The sequence below is a fragment of the Scyliorhinus canicula genome, chromosome 27 (assembly GCF_902713615.1).
Source record: "Scyliorhinus canicula chromosome 27, sScyCan1.1, whole genome shotgun sequence".
Lineage (NCBI taxonomy): Eukaryota > Metazoa > Chordata > Chondrichthyes > Carcharhiniformes > Scyliorhinidae > Scyliorhinus > Scyliorhinus canicula.
In genome coordinates, this window is record NC_052172.1 from 53,584 (window position 1) to 70,307 (window position 16,724).

General features: G+C 45.0%; 3 non-coding genes across 3 annotated transcripts; 2 read left to right on the forward strand and 1 right to left on the reverse strand.

Moving 5' to 3' along the window:
- Positions 1–203: 203 nt before the first annotated feature.
- Positions 204–276, reverse strand: trnak-cuu. Its single transcript has one exon. It is a non-coding gene; the product is annotated as a tRNA-Lys (tRNA).
- A 12,963-nt stretch (positions 277–13,239) lies between these two features.
- trnak-cuu lies at positions 13,240–13,312 on the forward strand. Its single transcript has one exon. It is a non-coding gene; the product is annotated as a tRNA-Lys (tRNA).
- A 2,474-nt stretch (positions 13,313–15,786) lies between these two features.
- trnas-uga lies at positions 15,787–15,858 on the forward strand. The gene has a single exon. It is a non-coding gene; the product is annotated as a tRNA-Ser (tRNA).
- Positions 15,859–16,724: the final 866 nt, after the last annotated feature.

Sequence of the window (16,724 nt, forward strand, 5' to 3'; positions counted from 1 at the left end):
GTCTCTGCTCTCTCTGCTGTGCAACTGTTCTCTCTGTTGTGGAAATGTGTTCCCGGTTGTGGAAATATTATCCGTCTGAAGCAAAACCTTTCTCCGCCGTTACTGAGACGAAGTTTCCAGATTTACCATATCTTGACAGGAAAGATTAGTGGATTTCCAGTCCAGTTCGTTCACCTGAACATTCACGGATAACAATAGGGAAGCGCCCAACGTGGGGCTCAAACCCACGACCCTGGGATTAAGAGTCCCATGCTCTACCGACTGAGCTAGCCGGGCTGGTGCCATAAATATTATTAACCCTCTTCCTGAGGAGTTAGAATTTGCTAAGCAGCGAAATTTGTATCAAACCGTTTACTTAAATTCCGATTAATTCTTCGGTCACAGTCGCTGGGGGCAGGGCTCGGACCTGCTGGGGAAAGTCCATAACCACTCGATCATCGCAGCTATGTTCAGTAGGTCATTCATTAATAATGTAGTGGATACAAAACATTATAAAACCAGCCTGGAATCACTCCAGGAATTCTTGCATTCCTGCGATGAACGGTGCCCCGGTGTTTATGTGAGGAGCGGCTGAATCGGCCTTAAAAATGACCATTGGATTTTGTGAGAAGCCTTGAGAGAGTCGAAATTCCCGGCTCCCTAAACGCACAATTCCACTGATTCAATTGTTTGCGGAAGAAAATCAGTTACATTGGAAATATCCTAGAAGTTCATTTTTGCTTTACATGGAACAGCACCGAACTTCCCAGTCTCGATCCAAATTAAAGCAATTCAATCAGAGAAACTGACAGCACAGAAGGAGACCTGTGCAGACCGAATGGTCACGTGGTTACGTGATGACGCATCCACAATGATCAGCTGTTCTCCCCGGATCGCGCTCAGAGCACAAGCCTGGAGCAGCTGCTCAAACAGGAAATACATTATTTTTTGTTATAAGTCCTTGGTCGCCAGTCTTTGAGAGATCAGAATTTCTCCATGGTGTCAGGAGTGGGCAGTATGGCACAAGGGCTTCACCAACTCAGCCCGCGACTGTCATAGAATCATAGAATCCATACAGTGCAAAAGAGGATCCTTCGGCACAACAAACATGTACTGACCCTCCGAAGGCTCACCCACCTGCCCTCCACTGGAATATTGGGTCCGATGGAGCAACTCTGCCCTCCAATTCCAACCCCTGATTTACGCTCTCCATCACATGAGTGGGGTGCAGGATTGAAGGGTCAGCGCAGACTCGGTGGGCCGAATGGCCACCTTCTGCATTGCACTGGTTTCTATGGAAACAGATATAATCACAGTATTTATTCAAGTGGGATAAATATTGATCGCTGCTTGTAGGCTTACAGGCTGTGTGGCCTAATGGATAGGCGTCTGACTTCGGTGAATTTGATGATGATATCAGAAGTTTGCAGTTTCGAGTCCTGCTGCGGGCGTTTTAGACAGAAATCCTGTGGAACTTGCTGACAGCCGAGTTTTCCCTCAGCTCAAAGTTCCACCTTTCCATCCAAACATTGCAGGGCTTTTATTGGAATACAATTTCTTGTAACATTGTTCATTCGAGTCGCTTTAATCCTAGTATTTTGTTTAGCCCTTGATGAATCCATGAATCCACAGCATCTGTTTGACTTGGATAAAGTGTAGAATAAAATATTATGTATCAATCGGTTCAATAAAATTCTGCGGAGGAAATTCTAATATAGTCAGGAAGACAGGCAGCCATGGAGCCATAGATATTTGCAGCATGGAAACAGCCCTTCGGCCCAGCTTGTTAATGCCGCCCAGTTTCTATCACTAAGCTAGTCCCACTTTCCTGCATTTGGCCCATATCCATCTATACCCACCCTCACCATGTAACATTCTCACTGATTTTTAAAAGACAAAATGATCCCCGCCCCTCCCACTGCCTCTGGCAGCCCGTTCCAGATGCTCCTCATTACCTTATTTATGCTCCTCCTTATTTCATAGATCTCTATGACATGACCCGAAACCTCCTACACCCCAGGAAAAAAAGTCCCAGCCGATCCAGCCTCCACTTTTCACTCAGACCATCAAGTCCTGGTAGCATCCTTGAAAATCACTTCCGCACTCTTTCTAGTTTAACAATATCCTTCCGGAAATAGGCTGACCAGAACTGAACACAATATTTCATGTGTGGTCTTACCAATGTCTTGAACCACTTGAACAAGACATCCTAACTCTTGTATTCAATATTCTGACCTTGAAACCTAGCATGCTGAATGCCTTCCTCACCACCCTGTCCACCTGTGACACCACCTTCAAGGAGCTGTGAACCTGTACCCCTAGATCTGTTTGTTCTGTAATTCTCCCCAACTCCCTCCCATTAACTGAGTAGGTCAATCCCTGATTTGATCGACCAAAATGCATCACCACCCATTTATCCAAATTAAACTCCATCTGCCAGTCATCGGCCCACTGGCCTAAGATGTTTAATAATCAGCTGAATCAACTGTTTTTTGTTCAGAGGGATGAAAGATTATGTCACTGGATTGGGAATCCAGGGGCCTGAACTAATCTGTGGGACAGGGAATAAATCTCACCATTCAGCTCCCCCACCCTCTGACATCAGCTCAGTAATGTAAGCTGCTCCATTTCTTAAAGGTACATTGCTTAAACATTCGCTTCTTAAAGGTACTCTCACATGACACGTCTTACAGTGTAATTAGATCACCTGATTACCTTGTTTTCACGGCTGAGCGGCCGTTTCTGGAAAGACAAAATCTGCCAGCAATGCCCCAGTTGAAGCTGGCGGCTGTTTTGGAGCTTCTGAAGCCGCATGTTTTCATGGTGCCAAACTCATGCCTAAAGCTGGTGTCGTGATTTAAATCGATTATCAGACAGAGGATTAGTAATATCAGTATAGAGATTTGTGCAAGACAATTCACTCCTCAGGACAGTTGAACTCGGAATCTAAACTCCATCCTAGATCCGGATACACTACACCAATCATCAGGTGACCCTCAATAAGTGGCCCAACGCGGAGACGCAGGAAATGGATCAACAACGGGGATGGATTCAGACCCGCAGATGCAAAGCACAATGGATTAGCAGCGCATCACCTTCACCTCTCTTCCAACTCGCCATGTAACCTGACTTCACCAAACCATCTCATGGACTTTAAACATCCGCGATAACTAACGGAAGAAGGTTGTCCTTATACATTGGTCCTGATGTGCAGCCAGATGTGAAATGTTGGAAATATCGTTTCTGCCAGCAAATTACATTTCCATCATATTAGCTGAAGGATTGTTGTGAATGGACTGATGGGAAACACTTCAATACCATGTCCAACACGTTTCTACACATTGTAAATAAAACACCGCGGAAAGACTGAAAGATACAAACATTTGATCGCATCATGATGGACATCACTCAGACGCGTTCAAAATCCTGTCAATGTCGGAGTTATTACGATTCTAATTTGTTATCCAGAGAATCCCTGCAGGGCATTCGGCCTCTTGAGTCTGCACCGAACTTCCGAAAGCGCACTCGCCCTGGGCCCACTCCTCTGCTTCTCCCCCTAACCCCGCACTTGCTCATGACGAAGCCACCTAACCTATACATCGTTAGACTGTGGGAGGAGACAGGAGGACCCAGAAAAAAAACCCACGTAGACACGGGGACAACGTGCAAACTCCACACTGATAGTCACGGAAGCTGGAATCCAAATATTATGAAAGGCTGATTGACAGGATGAATTGTTCAACCTCGGCATTAGTTTGGTGAGTGGGAAAATCAGTGACAGATGAATGTATAATTTATAAAAATGTGAGGTTATCCACTTTGGGAGCAAAATCAGGAAGGCAGATCATCATCTGAATGTCCATGAATAGGAGAGCGGAATGTGCATCGAGACCTGAGTGTCCTCATACACCTGTGGCTGAGGGTCAGCCTGCAGGTGGAGCAGGCATTGAAGGAAGCCAACAGTATGTTGGCCTTGATCACGATAGTATTTCAGTGCAGGAACAGGAATGTCTTGGGGCAATTATACAGGGCTTTGTGAGACCACGTCTGGAATATCGTGTGTACATTTGGTCTCCTTCTCTGAGAAAGGGTGTTGTTTCTGTAGAGGGAGCGCAGAGAAGGTACAGCAGACTGATTCTTGGGATTAAAGGTCTGACGTATGTAGAGATTGAGCGGTGGCGAGCGTATTCGCTGGCATTCAGATGAATGAGGGGGGTCTCATAGAAAGCCACTGAATTCCAAAAGGACAGGATAGAGGAGATGCAAGAAGAATGTTCGTGATGGTGGGATGTTCAGAATCAGGGGTCAGAATCTGAGGATATGGGGTAGACCGTGTTGGATGGAGAAGAGTATAAATGTCTACGCAGTTTGGTCAGGTTGGAGTTTGAAACACTGGAATTTGTTACGGCAAAACCACTATATTTTCAATTAACAGTTTGAAAACCACGTGGGGCGAATGCAATCAGCAATACGGGAGGGGAGGCGGGGGAAGGAGGGTGCAGCCTATTGAGTTGGATGATCAGCCATGATCACAATGAATGGCAGAGAAGGCTCGGAAGAGCAGAATGGCCTCTTCTTTCTCCTATTGTCTATGTTTCTATGATTGGCAAATAGCAACTTGAAGGCTGCAAGGCGGGAGATGCCGCTGATCTTCACCAGAACAGACAGTGAGACGGAACATTGATCATAAACAGACAGTGAGAGAATGCAACACAATAAACATTTGGAATAACAATGGGGAATACCAAATGCATTCGATTGGAATGTTCAATATCGTTTGGAATTGATAAAACCCCGAATGAAAAGGAAATCAAATTGGAATTCTCGCCATTTTAGCACCTGGGACAGAAAGGAGACACGGAGAGAACAATGTAGGAAGAAAAGAAAGGATGGAACTGCTCCCTTGTACTTGGCTCACTGTTGGTCCACAGTTTGTAGCATCTCACCGATTCAAATCAAAAGGAAATAAAACTCTATCATTCGTGGATTCAATCAGATTCGGGTTCATTGTGAACTCTAAAGGCAAATGTGTTTCTCAGTCACTCAATATATTGAGACGTTTGAGAATAATTTGACCCCACAGGATAATGTTCTGTTTCTGCTCCCTAGTTATTTGTTTTTCCTCTTACTCTTCCATTAGATGTAAATCCACAGAAAGTAAAGAAGGAAAGGAGAGAGGGAGCGAATATTCGGTTCCCTTTCATGATTCTCTTCTGATCTTCATTTTACAGAATACAATCAAGGTGTAAATGAGGAAATCTGTCAGCATTGAGATTTAATCTTCGACAGGAGGTGTTGTGGCACACGGTAGCGCGTCTGAATGCCGATCCGAAGGCTGCGTGTTAAATCACGTCAGGCTCACAGAGTTTTTCTGCTTGTTTCAGGATTTTGTATCTGGATAAGTTCACTGTGTGGAGAAGTTCTGAAAATCACACAAAGATAGTGAGTGCAGTATGTTGTGAAGAGGACAGAAGCAGCTTACAGACGGATACAGAGAGGTTGAGTGAGTGACAGAAACCTGGCAGCTCCAAAGCAATGTGTAAAAAGCGCAGGGTTTCACTTTGGCATAGAACATAGAACAGTACAGCACAGAACAGGCCCTTCGGCCCTCGATGTTGTGCCGAGCATTGTCCAAAACCAAGATCAAGCTATCCCACTCCCTGTCATTCTGGTGTGCTCCATGGGCCTATCCAATAACCGCTTGAAAGTTCCTAAAATGTCCGACTCCACTATCACAGCAGGCAGTCCATTCCGCACCCTAACCACTCTGAGTAAAGAACCTACCTAGGACATCCCTCCTATATCTCCCAGCCTGAATATTATAGTTATGCTCCCTTGTAACAGCTACATCAACCCGAGGAAATAGTCTCTGAACGTTCACTCTATCTATCCCCCTCATCATCTTATAAACCTCTATTTTGTCGCCTCTCATCCTCCTCCACTCCAAAGTGAAAAGCCCTAGCTCCCTCAACCATTCCTTATGAGTTCTATCCTGCAAACCAGGCAGCATCCTGGTAAATCTCCTTTGCACCCTTTCCAATGCGTCCACATCCTTTCCATAATGAGGTGACCAGAACTGCACACAATACTCCAAATGTGGTCTCACCAGGGTCATATATAGTTGCAGCATAACCCCGCGGCTCTTAAACTCAAGCCCCCTGTTAATAAACACGAACAGACTATAAGCCATCTTCACGGCTCTATCCACTTGAGTGGCAACCTTCAGAGATCTGTGGACATGAACCCGAAGATCTCTCTGTTCCTCCACATTCCTCAGAACACTGCTGTTGACCCTGTAATCCGCATTCAAATGTTATCCACCAAAATGAATCACCTCACACTTATCAGGGTTAAACTCCATCTGCCATTTTTCGGCCGAGCTCTGCATCCTATCAATGTCTCTTTTCAGCCTTCAACAGCCCTCCACCTCATCCACTACACCACCAATCTTGGTGTCATCAGCAAATTTATCATGGCCAATCCACCCTTTGGACTGTGGGAGAAAACCAGAAATTCATAGAATTGACAGTCCAGAAGGAGGCCATTTGGCCCATCGAGTCTGCACCAGCTCCTGGAAAGAGCACCCTATCCAAGGTTAACACCTCCACCCTATCCCCATAACCCAGTAACCTACCCAACAATCCATCTAACCTGCACATCTTTGGACTGTGGGAGGAACCCGGAGCACCCGGAAGAAACCCACGCACACACGGGGAGGATGTGCAGACTCCGCACAGACAGTGACCCAGCAGGGAACCGAACCTGGAACCCTGGCGCTGTGAAGCATTTATGCTAACCACCATCCTACCGTGCTGCCCTGCTTCCGTGCTGCCCTGTGTCAGTGCAACAAGTAATTAAGAAGGTGAGTAGAATTCTATATTTATTCTGAGAGGATTTGAACATAAAAGTAAGGGTGTTATTCTTGAGTTGTAAAGTCAATAGGTGAAACAATTGGTGAAAGTCAATTCAGAGAATTGTTACAGCGCAGAAAGAGGTCTTTTGGACAATCGTGTTTGCACCGTCTCTCCAAACAAGCATTACGACTTCATACCATTCCCCTGCCCTTTCCCCGAATTTCTACATTTTTTTTCTATTCAAGTAATCACCTGATGCTCTCTTGAACGCTTCAGCTGAAGCTCCCTGCACCACACTTCCAGTTAGTGCATTCCAGATCCGAGACACTCGCAAAAGTGTTTCTTTTTCAAACATCACATCTGCTTCCTTTGCAAATCAACTGACATCTCTGTCCTCTCGTTCTTGCTCTTTTTACTCGGGGGAAATGTGTCTCACTATATACTCCGCCTAGCCGCCTCATGATTTTGAACATCTCAATCAAATCTCCTCTCAGCCTTATCCTCTCCAATGAGAACATTCCCAACATCTCTCATCTATCATCATAAATGGAACCATTCCTGTAACCCTCTTCTGCACGCTGCACAATACGTCCACAGTCTTCGAATATTGTGGCTCCCAGAGCTGTGCAAAATATTCCAGCTGATGTCTGACTGGTGCCTTGTACCAATTCAACATAACCTCCTTGCTCTTGTTCTCTTTTCTAGCAATAAAGCCCAGAATAAGATTTGCTTTATTCCCTGCTCTCTCCACCTGTCCTGCTACCTTCAAAGATCTATCCACACATACACCCAGTTCTCTCTGCTCCTTCATCCCATAAATATTTGAGGGGCAGCACGGTAGTATAGTGGTTAGCACTAGGGCTTCACAGCATCGGGTCTCAGGTTAGATGCCTGCTCGGACCATGGTCTGTGTTCTCCCTGTGTCTGCGTGGTTTTCCTCCGGGTCCTCCGGTTCTCTCCCACACTCCAAAGATGTGCAGGTTAGGTCGATTGGTCATGTTAAATTGCCCTGAGGTTAGATGGAGTTGCTGGGACGCGGGGATAGGGTGGAGGTATGGGCTTCAGTGGGGTACTCTTTGAAGAGCCGGTGCAGATTCCATGGTCCGAATGACCACCTACTGAGCTGTAAATTCTATGATTCTATACTTTCCGAACAAAATGCATCATCTCACACGTCCCCAGACGGAAAATAATCTTTGGTCGTTTGAAGTTCTCGACTGTCCACGTCTCAGTTTATAAAATTTCCAAGTTTTGTAACATCCCCGAACCTTGAAACTGTTCCGTGGACACCATGATCTAGCACATTATTATACAGCTGGGAAAGCAAATGTTCCAATAGGAACCCATGTGGAACACTACAAACCTTCTTCCAGTCCGAAAAGTCTCCACTGACCATTACATTCTGTTTCTGATTATTCAACCATATTTATATCCATATTGCTGCTGTGCCTTTTATTCCAGGAGCTATAACATTTCGCTAATTCTGTGCAGTTTTGGTTTCCAAATTTAGGGAAAGTTGTAAATACGTTGGAGACGGTTCAGAGGAGGTTTCCTCCATTGGTCCCAGGAATGAGCGGGTTTTCTATTGAGCAAAGATCAGGCAAACTGCACTTGTTTCCAGTGGAGATGTGAAGAGTAACATTTGATCTGATTGACGTACATCAGATTGTGAATGGTCTTGACAAGGTGGACGTGGAAAGGATGTCTCTGCTTGTGGGTGAGAGCAGAACTACCGGGCAGTGAAAAACAAGGATGTCTCCCTTTTGGAGATTGGGAAATGTCTCACTCTCGGAACGACTTTGGAACTCTGGCTCAGAAGGCGGCGGAAGCGGGACATTGATTTTTTGTAACGCGGAGATTGAAAGATTCTTGTTCAGCAAATAAATCAAAGGTTTATCGGGATACAGACAAACATTGTATTCAGCCAACTGCCTGGATGCACAAGCGTTCGATTGTTTTACTTGATATATGGGAATAAATTCAGAGTCCTACACCGTGGTCAAATGGTCTTTAAATGTCGTGTTCGTTTCTTCACATGCTCTGCATTGATATATTCTCTGGAGCTCAACCCTACTTCCGATTTCAGTCAACGACACCATATCGATCTTCCTGATTAAAAAAAACTGGGCTCATCCCGGATTTGAACCGGGGATCTCTCGCACTTTACCGCAAATGGAAGTTTTGAAGCGAGAATCAGACCCCGAGACCAACGAACCAATCAACAGTCAGCTTTCACTCACACCAGCTTATAACTGTTACCGGAAGCTTATTGTATCAGCTCAATGCGCTTCGTAATTCCTGTTCAATTTCATTTAGTTGCTAAAATAAAATTAAAATTAACTTTTTTTGTTCCTTGCTTGTCGTACTGGGATGATTGGGTAAATTGGGCTGTTTTTGGTTTGTTGGCCTCCACTGCGAACAGAATAAAATACACACGGGACCAGTGTTTGCCGTTGCTGAGTCAGCACTGGGCAATGGTCACTCCGAACGATTCTGTCAGGAAGCTGCTCCTCAAGTATTCTCTTTATCAATCTGCTGAAGGCTGAGTTGACACATTGGAGGTGAGGGCGAATCCTATCTGCTGGATCTGCCTTTTTCCAGTGGAGGCTACCGGTCATGGAAAACGCTCCACATTTTCCACGATCTCGCCATTTTATTCTATGTGCCATCATATGTGAGTGTTGACAACATAATTCAGCTCTTGGAATGCATCATATTTCAGTCAGTGGTGTGTGGAAAGTAGGATTCAGTATGTGGAGCTCTGTCTCCCATACTCTATATGTTCAGAGTGACCATTGCACAGTCCCTGTGGAGACAAGGCCCCATCTTCACGTTGAGGATTCGCTCCATCGGGTTATTTGACACTATCACCCTGCTAAATAGGATCAATTTTGAAATACAATTCCTGTATATTTCAGTCTCTGACACTATATGACAGAGTCAGATTCATTCCATATTTGTAATATTCCGGTAATTCATAGGATTCTGGCAAATCGTCTGTAACCCTCTGTCTTTGGGATTCAGTTAAATCGCCTTGCGAGAGTCTCTCGGACTGTATGAGAGTCTGTCATTCATTCAGTATCATCCCTTCTCTGAAAATCTGTGTGAAGGTCGAACTAAATCTGTAATGATCAACCTCTGATATTGTTATTGAGTAGATAAAATCGTGATGTTGTTTGCCAGTTTCCGTTAAAACGTCTGCATATCAGAATCATTACAAAACGTACAGTGGAATTGCGCATGCGCCTTTGTTGGGGGAGGGGCATGTAGGCATTTGGGTGGTGAATGAATCTTTATCTATCAGTCTCTCGTGTGCACAGGAAGAAGTCTTACAACCCCACGTTAAAGTACAACAGGTTTGTTTCAAACACCAGCTTTCGGAGCACTGCTCCTTTCTCATGTGAATGAAGAGGTTTGTTCCGGCAACGTATATATATAGCCAAAGTCAAAGATGCAAGAGAATGCTTTGAATGCGAGCATTTGCGGGTAATTAAGTCTTTACAGATCCAGAGATGGGGTAACCTTAGGTAAAGAGATGTGAATTGTTTCAAGCCTGGACAGTTGGTAGGATTTCGCAAGCTCAGTCCAGATGGTGGGGGATGAATGTAATGCGACATGAATCCCAGGTCCCGGTTGAGGCCGTACTCATGTATGCAGAACTTGGCTAGAAGTTTCTGTTCGGCGATTCTGCGTTGTCGCGCGTCCTGAAGACTGCCTTGCAGAACGCTCACCCGGAGATCAGAGGCTGAATATCGTTGACTGCTGAAGTGTTCTCCGATGTGTTCACTGGTGTGACATGTGAATATTCGGTTCATTCTCTATCTGCAGTGTCAGTTGCTGTATTTGACACAGGTCTCCCTGGACAATGAGCCAATCCTGATTTGATCTCACTTAAAGCAACTTTCAATTGCGTCCCAAAGCCCATCAGTTCCCCCACACAATTATAAATCAGAAATGTGAACGAACAATGTGACATTTATCTCACTGTTCTGGTGATGCTCAGAAGCAGTGATGTCAGTTTTTGCCACTCGCCAAGTCGCCCTGTGGATGCGCCTCGCCAATCAGGTGGGTAATGTAATTCTGCCAGTCAGTGGGTTCAGTGAACATTTTAGGAGAAATTCGAAGTCATCATGACTTCATCAGTGGTCTCATAGTAAAGGTGTGAGTGACGTCAATCATAATGTGATCAAATGCTTGTCTGTTTCCGTCTTTCCGCGGGGAGTTTTCATGCTGAAGATAAACATGTTGGACATGGTCTGGGAATGTTTCACTCCGGTCCATTCCCAACATTTCCTGACCTGATGGGTTGGGCTTTTCCTTCCAAACGTTGCGGGACACTTTATTAATATTGAGTAATATTGGTTAATTATCAGCATTTTTAAATAAACAAAACTAAACATGAAACAATACTTAATAAATGACAATTATCATAAGCGATACATTTTTATTTTCATTCCCCAAACAGCCAAATTGGGTGAAAACCATCAATGAGAGGCAAAGGGAGCCCCGATCATTTGTGTGGTCAGTGGTTTGTTTATGGAGCTGAGTAAATATTCGGGATCAGAGCCGCTGCGAGCGGGGTTCGAACCTGCGCGGCGATACAATAATGTGGCTTTGCCGTTTGTGTCCACACATCTGGATAGGAATGGAGCTGCTGCTGCCCGGGGAGCTGGACAAGCAAGAGGCACAGATATTGACCAACTGTACCCGCTACAACTAGATTCCAAATTACTGAGAAAAACAAAAACAAGCGCAACTGATTTTCTTTTAGAAACTATGACGGTGTCTCTGAAAACAACATACCAACATCTCTTAAAGATTCGATTTGCTGTAACAATTCGCTATGAACTGTCTCAATGTCAGCCGTAATTTCTTGTCAGCTCTCAGACAGGCGCTGACTGGTTAAAAGTCTCCTTCACTTTTCAAGGTGCGGCTCAATAAAATCAATCACAGTCCCATGATCCATGTTCCTCCTGTTCTCAGACACATCCACTTTCTACAAGGACACACTAACTGGTTTTCTGTGTAAGAGTCAGACTGCAGTTACCTCGTTCTCTCTCGGTCCCTTTATCTCAGAACCACCTCACAACCAGGAATGGACCTTCTCACAGAGCCAAGAATGGAATAGTTTGTCGATTCTTCCACTGATTCAGGACCGTCCATCACCTGGACGTATTGGTCCAAAAGAGTTGGGATGAGATGGGGCTGAGTTTCACTGTGTATCCAATCAGTCCCCGGAGAAGCACAAAAACAGTGAGTGAGGGAGAGAGAAAGAAGCAAAGAAAGAGATAGCGAGACAAAGAAAAGAGAAGAAAACATTTTTCAATATGTTCCATTTCTGACACGATTTTTTTACACAGAAATTCATTCAGCTGAATGAAACCAAACCACGTTTCCATTCACTGCCTTTGCTGCTTTGCAGTAAACGTTATTATTTAACGATTGTGCTTTGAGTGTGAGCTCCTTAATTATCTTTATATTTCCTTTCATTTCCAAAATGAACGTTTTTCCAAAAAACATCAATGAATTTTCATGCCCTTTACTGAAAACCAACCGAAATTCAGTTGGGTTTCGGGGTGTTGAACAAACCTTTTGAATCAGCTGCTCCAGGGCTCGAACCTCCGCGGGGGTATTGCACTGGATTTGGAATGCTGCGCCTTGACCACTCGGCCATCACAGATGCATCACCCAAGCGTAATTTGGTCGAAACAAAACATTCTAAAACCAGCCTGGAACCACTCCAGGAAGCATTCAAGCGATCAACGGAGCCCCGGGGTTTATGTGAGGAGGGGTTGAATCTTCGTGGAAAATGACCATTGGATTTGGAGAGAAGCCTTGAGATAATCGAAGATATCAGTTCTCTGCACGCACAATTCCACTGATTAAATATTGTAGTTTGTGTAACAACATCAGTTACATTGGAAATATATTAGAAATTCATTTTTCTTTTGAAATTCAGCAGCACAACACTTCCCAGTCTGGAAGAAAATTAAAATGATGAATCGAGTAATTAGAGCACAGAGAGAGACCTGTGCCGGCCGAATGGTCACGTGACGATACAACTAAAATGATCAGGTGTCTGGACTCCGGCAGTTCTCCCCGGATCGCGGTCACAGCACAAGCCAGGAGGAGCTGCTCAATTGTTAAATCAGTGATTTTTTATTCCAACTCCTTGGTTGCCAGTCATTCAGAGACGAGCATTGCTACATGGTGTCAGGAGTGGGCAGTATGGCAGAAGTATTCCAGCGCATCAACCTCCTTGTGTCATAGAATCGTAGAATCTCGAGCGCGGAAGGCCATTCGGCCCAACGAGTCATCACTGACCCTCGCAATGAGTACCGCAGCTACTCTGCTCAAGAAGAGGTTTAATAGACATTGTGACCCCACCCCCTCCCCTCCCCCCCCAGCCCGGCTAGCACAGTCGGGAGAGCTTGGGACTCTTAATTCCAGGGTCGTGGGTTCGAGCCCCACGTTGGGTGCTTCCATTATTATTTGAAAAGATTGATGCTGAATGAACTGTTTCATTACAAGAATGCAAGGTTATGTCGCTGGGCTGGGAATCCAGAGGTCTGAACTAACCCTTGGTGACAAGGTTTAATAAATCTGGAATTGAAATTTCGCCTCAGTCATGGCGCAGAAAGGTTCTGCTTCAGACGACAACTGGGAACACATTCCACAGGGAATGATTTGACACAACCACAGAGAAGATCTGTCACCGGCAGAGAGAACAGTTATAAAACAGAGAGCACGGTTACACTGCAGGATAAACATTTACAGACAGGGCCTTTCTGTGTGCAGCAAAAACACATTTTCCTAAATAACCAGTTTCTCCATCTCGGCACCTTTTCTGTGTGTCACTGTGTGTGTCCTGATAGTCTCTTCTTGCTTTTCTGTGTGTCTTTCTCTGTTATAGCCGTACTGATGTTACGTATTAACGCCACTTTTCCCAAACAGTAATTGTGATTGATAGGTACAGAAAGATTTCCACACTGACATTCAGCACCACTGTCTGCAAGAGACTGAATCCCACCCTTACATACAGTACCAGACATTGACTCATAATGAAAGAATCCAGCTCTCACAAACTGTTCCAGAGACTGAGGTGCAGAGTGTTCCCTCCACTCGCGAACGCTACCTGTGATTTACAGATACAGAGCAAATCTCAGTCAGGTGAGTAGCAGAGTTTGATGGGTACGACATGTATTCCACAATCACCTTCTCTGCGCCACATAACCAGATGCAGTGGGCACTCGGTGTCTGTTGGTTTAACAAGGGTTTTACACAAGAACGGGAACACATTTACACAAGATCAGGGTATAAGACGTAGGAGCAGGTGTAGGGCATTCAGCCCATCGAATATGCTCCGGATTTCAATGAGATCATGATTGACCACATATTATATGACTTGTTATGATCCCATACTGTGGCACGCTGTCACAGTGGCTACCACACAGCGCCAGCCATCCGGGTTCAATTCCAGCCTTTGGTCACTGACTGTGTGGAGTTTGCGCTGTCTCTCCGTGTCTGTGTGGGTTTCCTCCAGGTGCTGCGATTTCCTCGCACAGTCCAAATGTGTGCGGGGTATGTGGAGCGGCCTTGCTAAATTGACCCTGCTCTCGATCAATTGGTCAGTCTGAGTGAAGTCAATAGGGGGCTGGAAGTCACTACCGGGAAATTAAGAGTCCCACGCTCTATACTGAGCTAATAATTGATCAGCTGCTCCTGGCTTGAGCTCTGACCGGGGTCCGGGAAAAACTGCTGGAATCCAGACACGTGATCATGTTAGTTGCGTCATCAGGTCATCATGTTGGATTGGATTGGATGTGTTTATTGTCACGTGTACCGAGGTACAGTGAAAAGTATTCTTCTGCAAGCAGCTCAACAGATCATTCAGTACATGGGAAGAAAAGGGAATTAAACAAAATTCAAGAAAATACATAATAGGGCAACACAAGATATACAATGTAACTACATAAACATTGGCATCGGATGAAGCATACAAGGGTGTAGTGTTGATGACGTCAGTCAATAAGAGGGTCATTTGGGAGTCTGGTGAGAGTGGGGAAGAAGCTGTTTTTGAGTCTGTTCGTGCGTGTTCTCAGAGTTCTGTATCTCCTGCCCGATGGAAGAAGTTGGAAAAGTAGGTAGCCGGGTGGGAGGGATCCTTGATAATGCTGCCCGCTTTCCCCCGGCAGCGGGAGGTGTAGATGGAATCAATGGATGGGAGGCAGGTTCGTGTGATGGACTGGGCGGTATTCACGACTCTCTGAAGTTCCTTGCGGCCCTGGGCCGAGCAGTTGCCATACCAGGCTGTGATGCAGCCCGATAGGATGCTTTCTATGGTGCATCTGTAAAAGTTGGTAAGGGTTAATGTGGACATGCCAAATATTCTTACTTTCCTGAGGAAGTATAGGCGCTGTTGTGCTTTCTTGATGATAGCGTGGACGTGAGTGGACCAGGACAGATTTTTGGCGATGTACACCCCATGGAATTTGAAACTGCTCACCATCTCCATCTCGGCCCCGTTGATGCTGACAGGAGTGTGTACAGTACTTTGCTTCCTGAAGTCGATGACCAGCTCTTTAGTTTTGTGATCGTTCGGCCTGCACAGGTCTCCCTCTGTGCTGTAATTTCTAGATTTCATCATTTTAATTTTCTTCCAGACTGGAAAGTGTGATCCTGTTCCATTTGAATTTCTAATATATTTCCAATGTAGTCCATATTGTGACACAAACTATTTAATCAGTGGAATTGTGCGTTTAGGGATCTGAGATTTTCGTGTCTCCAAATTAAATGCTCATTTTCCACGAACATTCAACCCCTCCTCACATAAACCCCGGGGCCCCTTTGATCTTCCCTGCAGTGCAATGCAACATCTCCCCGGAGTGATTCCAGGCTGGTTTTAGAATGTGTTCGATCGACCAAATTACTAATGAATGACGCATTGTCCGCAGCTGCGACGGCCGAGTGGTTAAGGCGTTGGACTTGAAATCCAATGGGGTAGGTTCGAACCCTGCTCGCAGCAGCGACTGTCATTCGGAATGTTTGCTCAGTTCTCCGCACAAGTTGATTAAAGAATAACTCCGAACTTCCGTTTTCAAGTCTTATCGAGTTCAGTCAGATATTTAACATTTTTTGGGAAACTGAACGAATTATCTAGATGAATAAAGTGCCCACACTCAAAACAACAATCTATAAATAGTTTTCTGCAACGTTTGGAAGCAGAAGCAGCAACGGCAGCGAATGGAAACGTGGTTTGGTTTCATTCAGCTGAATTTATTTCTGTGTAAAAAGATCGTGGCAGAAATGGGACATATTTTCTCTCCCTCGCTGTTTGTTTGTTTCTTTCTCTCTCCCTCACTCTGTTTTTGTGCTTCTCCGGGTACTGATTGGATACACAGTGAAACTCAGCCCATCTCATCCCAACTCTTTGGACCGATAGTTCCTGGTGATGGACCGCCCAGAATCAATGGAAGAATCGACAAACTATTCCATCCTCGGCTCTGTAAGAAGTTCCATTCCTGGTTGTGAGGTGGCGCTGAGATAAAGAGATCGAGAGAGAACGAGGTGACTGCAGTCTGACTCTTACTCTGAAAACCAGTTAGTGTGTCCTTGTAGAAAGTGGATGTGTCTGAGACCAGGAGAGAAGCAGATCATGGGACTGTGATTGATTTTATTGAGCCGAACCTTGAAAATTGAAGGAAACTTCTAACCAATCAGTGCCTGTCTGAGAGCTGGTAAGGAATTACGGCTGACATTGAAACGGTTCATAGTGAATTGTTGCATCAAATCGAATCTTTATGAGGTGTTGGTATATTGTTTTCAGAGACACTGTCATAGTTTCTTAAAACATGATTTGTGCTTGTTTTTGTTTTGTTCAGTAATTTATGG